This window comes from Sardina pilchardus, chromosome 9, assembly GCF_963854185.1.
Source record: "Sardina pilchardus chromosome 9, fSarPil1.1, whole genome shotgun sequence".
Classification (NCBI taxonomy): Eukaryota; Metazoa; Chordata; class Actinopteri; order Clupeiformes; family Clupeidae; genus Sardina; species Sardina pilchardus.
Window position 1 is genome coordinate 9,031,038 of NC_085002.1, and position 5,000 is coordinate 9,036,037.

At 48.8% G+C, this 5,000-nt stretch overlaps 1 protein-coding gene across 2 annotated transcripts in view; it reads right to left on the minus strand.

Annotated features, from left to right (window-relative positions):
• Positions 1–5,000, minus strand: part of cbfa2t2 (CBFA2/RUNX1 partner transcriptional co-repressor 2) — a 38,447-nt gene that overhangs the window by 23,777 nt on the left and 9,670 nt on the right. Inside the window, exon 1 of one of the 2 annotated variants that reach the window (XM_062545608.1) lies at positions 1,779–2,288. The exons of the other annotated variant lie outside the window; for it this stretch is intronic. The gene's annotated coding sequence lies outside the window, so the exon portion shown is untranslated. Of the gene's footprint in view, positions 1–1,778; positions 2,289–5,000 lie in introns of those variants that run through there. 2 annotated transcript variants of the gene reach the window in all.

Below are 5,000 nucleotides of genomic sequence, written 5' to 3' on the forward strand. Positions count from 1 at the left end.
GGGGCCAGTTATGCAGAGTGTGTGTGTGTGCGCCGCGAGGCACTGGACACACTCCTGCTGCACCGTCTCTCTCTACGGGCCCACAAGCCCTGCCAGAACTAAAACTACACACACACACACACACACACACCCCTTAGATACAAAAGCTGCATTCAATACCACACACACACACCAACATATTTCATCTAACGGTTACTGAGGGGCTAATAGATGGGGATCGGTAGCCGGCACAGATCACACACTGACAGTTACTCTACAGTCAGGCACTGGAACAAATCTAGTGTTTCCTGCTTCATTCGGGGATAACAGCTGCTCTGTGCACGTGTGCAAGCCCTCCAACTCTCCCTCCCTTCCTCCCTCTCTCCCTCCCTCTCTCTCTCTCTCTTTCTGCCACTGCTGAGGTTCCTCATTTATTCCAGTTTAATGGGACATGTTCCACATCATGCAATCAGCTTGTCGGGTGTTCACAGTCCAGCAGTCTTTCAATATAATTACGAAAAACTCAGTGAAGCCAGCATACAGTCATTTCCGGTGTATTGGCCGCACTGTGTATAAAACGCAAGACAGTGTTTTATGCAAGTTAAAAAACAAAACCATATTAAGACCATATTAACTGCCCTGTGTATTAACCTCATAACTGAAGACATTTTGCAAAATCAATGTATAAACCTCAGCTAATAGTTTAGCGTACACGGGAACCTTTACAGCAAGCACACACACACACACACACACATACACACAAATACATTTGCATGCACGCACACTCTCTCTGCCTCTCTCTCTCTCTCACACACACACACACACACACACACACATATACACACAAACTTCTGTCAGAGTGACAGTGTCCAGCCGTCCCCTGTCATAGGTCATGTAGTCTTGACACTCCACAGTTGTGTACTCCATGAACTGAGATCTGGAGCACTGCATCCGTAAAAACGTAGCAAGTGCCCCCCCCCCTCTCTCTCTCTCTTTCTTTCTTGCTCTCTCTATTAACAGTATCTCCTTCTCACGCCCAACACAATCTATGAGGCCACAAAGGAGACACTTCAGAAAATACATTCCTTCCCATGTTTGTTCAGCTTGGACTGACATTATTGACACACATACACACACACACACACGCACAGGCCATTTACACAACGGTACACAGTTACAGCTCGGAAGCCAGTCCAACTGTTACTAGTTAGCAGAAGCTCTCAAGGAAACAACTTCCAGTGTTCACATGACGCCGGCCATAAACCCCTCTGCTCTGGTGATAACCCTTCCCAGCAGGACAGCATGGGGCTGCAGGGCTCCACAGATGATTCACTCAAACGGAGGCGTCGTGACGGTAGGAAGAAGGAAGAGACGGGACGCCACTGTGCTCAAAGAAGTGCCACGTGGAAGCAATAAGCACTATACACACACATGCAGGTCAGCATCTCTCACACCTCTACACACACACACACACACACACACACACACACACAGGAAGACTACACAACGCTCCTTTCATGAGGTATACCACTGCTGTGCACACCTAATGACTGTTCCATAGCCTCTACTTATTGGGCTAAACTGCACCTGGGTATGAAATGAGCAGGATGCAGATGACAACCGGCAGTAGACTAAAGAATCAGAGACTGAGTGCTTTGGAGCACTCCCGTGTGCTATCCCTGCTGCTATCTCAACAAAGACTACTGTGATTGAGTGCTCTGATTGGGAAGCACAGAGCAAGAACACACACACACACACACACACACACACACACACATAAATACATTTGCGTGGCTCACCTCCTCCCTAAGGTAGTCCGTCGTTTGTCTGGCTTATTCCAAAAGAGTTGTGATGAGCGCGTCCTTTGCTCGTCCTCTGCTGCTGTCTGTCTCAAGTGAGTGAGTGAGAGAATGGAGAAGTGTGCACGCTCCTGTCTTTCTTCCTATCTCTCTCTCTCTCTCTCTCTCTTTCTTTTCTTCCCTGTTCGCTTGCCTTCATATGCTGGGCATGTGTTAGGCTTCCCACATATGTGAGCTGCAGTCAGCCTGCTCTCCCCAACCACCGACACAGATGGGAGCCAGATGGGAAAGGCGATCCAGGCAGGAGGACACACTCACGGGCACACACACACGTTGCTCTCTCTCTCTCTCTCGCTCTCTTCTGTCGTCCTCTGCACCGTGTTATCTTTCTCTCTCGCGCGCTGCTTTCTCTAACCGCACGCTTTTATCTGTCCTTTGTTGTCTCTGACTCAATCTTCTAGTCTCTAGTCCTCGGCTGTCTCAGGCTTGTGTGTACATTTCTCCCTCTCTCTCTCTCTCTCGCTCTGCGTGTGTCTTTTCCCACACTCTCTTTGCTTACTCAAAGTGGAGGGCTGATGTCAGAGCCCTTAGCCACGCCCTCTCCCCGTGGCTCTCAGCCAATGGGGCTCAACCTATTTAATGTATTTAGTGCTGGGGTCTTGTAATTAACATAACTAATTGTTCTGGCACTCAAAGGCTACACAGACTCGGTGCCAGCTCAGGAAGGGTGAGGGGCTCTTCAACTCCAATTGATGAGAAACCGCAGCATTGTGTTTTTTTACTCTCTCTCAGGAGACTAGCTCACTTCCAGAATGATGCAACAACGCTCTTAGAACCTACGAAAAATGATGTGCTGGTGACAGTCCAACTAATTGCCTCCATCATTACAGTTTGCCTACTGCATGATCCACAGAACAAAGAAATGTTTCCTTGACACTGCATTCACTGTGTGTAGGCAGAAAACAAGATAACGAGATATGGAACTAAATTGCTCTCAATCTACAGGCATTTCCCTTGGCCGCAATCATCTTTTCTTTTCATCCATATGGAACAACAACTTTCAGATCAAACAAAAAAAAAAAGCCTCCTAAGCCATTGGCAGCCAGTCGTCCCACTCGAGGAGATGAGCAAACACACTCCCGTTCCCTGGCTCTTGTTCCCACTGAACATTAGCAGCTCATTAACATGTGCTATTTCTCCCAGCACGTCGACGCCGCAGGAATAGACGTTTGACGGCCCAGGTGCCTAAACTGTTCGCTAAATCATCGCACTTAGCATAATCTAAACAGCTTAAACAAACAACAGTTGACACTGTTGACTCAGACGACTGAGAACAAGAGATACATGGAGGCAGTTCAACGGACTCCGGTCGATTGTTTTCATAGTTATACTTTATCGGCTAAAAGGCTTTAGGTCATGTTATATTCGATACGTATGACTTTGAGCACAGTGTGTATGGTTGAGAGTGTTTCTGCATGTGTGTGTATGCATTATCCAAGATTTCTGCTGAGAATTAATGTCAACAGTGGCTCTGAATTCATGTTTCTCCTGCATTCATTGAGAGGGATGTAAATATGCAAAGCCTTGCTCTCATGGGCACAATAGCACTCAAGGATAAACAGATACATGCACACATATGCTAATCATTTTACTGGACCTTATGAGACTTTTCGTGGCAAAAAAAAGTTCTCCACCACAAAATGAGATATCTCAGTGAACCCCAAGCATCTGGCAACGTTCACACGCTCCCTCTCAGAGCATCTACTTTTAGAAAAATAAACACAGCTTTCCAACAAGGGCCACATTCTACTCCTCTATTCTCCTCTCTCTCTTTCGCTCTCCGGCCTGTTGAAAGCAGAAAGAGAGAGAGAGAGACAGAGAGTGAGAGAGAGCATGGGAGAGTGTGTCTGAGAAAGAGAGAGAGTGAGAAAAAAAGGGGCGAGCAAAAAGTATGATCTCACTCCCTCGTCTGTCTTTAACGGTCTTGTGTGTCAACGCATGAGGGATGGGAACGGAGGAGGGGAAAAAAGGCCTCGGAGATAAGGCACGGCATTCCTCAGGAGACTCGCTCGCTCGTTCGTCTGCCCTACGTCCCCCCCAGTCGCCCATATCTCGCCCACACGGCTCCTCAGATGCGCAGACAGCGGAGGGAGGACCGTGGGTGGGGAGGCGAAGGGTTCCGGGGGCCAGCGGTGAGTTCACAAGGCCCCAGAGTTCCGACAGGAACAGCTGGGCAGTGGGGCTTTGGATGCCTCACAGCTGTGAAATCAGACCTCCACAGTCTTCCGACTGTACAGTCACCGGCGGCCCACAGCTGTTGACACAGTGGCAGAGCAGAGGACTGGAGGAGAGGAGAATGGCCGAACGACAGAGGCCACTTTTCCACATCCCAGCCTCTTCACTCTCGGGAGCTATTTGGCAATGTGTGCTATAGCACTTTTCACACTCTCTTCTCCTCAAGCACATACAGTACACTTATCTTGATCAGAAATCTGATAAATGGGGATCTCAAATATACAGTATATAACGTAAATGTCCACCTCAGATATGTCAATGATATGTATACATACAAATAATGTAATAGCTGGACCTCCAACCCAAAACTAGGCTACTGTATAATGTGAGGACTGGAAGTAATGAGTTGTACTCGTATCTACTGTAGTGGACTGTCTGAGAGTAACATGTAGACTGCATCAGCATTACGAGTGTGTCCAGTGTAAGACAATTCATTACCTGCAGGGCATGAGCATCTTAGCACTTAGCTTGTGGGCTGATTCCCAGTGGTCCAAACCTGGCATAACCACTCTGACTGTTTTCACTTAACGTGGCTGTGTGAAAAGTGTCAGACCACAAGGCCAGGAGCCTCCTGCATCCTGAATGGTGAGATGCCCGTTCATTAGCATGACAGGCTTTAGGGCCTGGATGCACAATTAGCATCAGAAAGAGGGAGAGCGGGAGGGAGGGAGGGCGGGGGGGATCGGAGTCCACAGCAGCAGTAGCCCACTGAAGTGGCCCCCGTCAAAGGGCTGGGAAGGGGCGCATGGTAGACCCATGTGAACACACAGGGACGGCCGGGGGAGACGGTCAGGCCACAGCCCTAAATGAGCAATTATCCCATGGGCCGGAGAGGAAGTGCCCCAAGGCAGACGAGAAGAGAGGAGAGGAGAGGAGGGGAGAGGAGAGGAGAGGAGAGGAGAGGAGAGGAGAGGAGAGGAGGAGAGG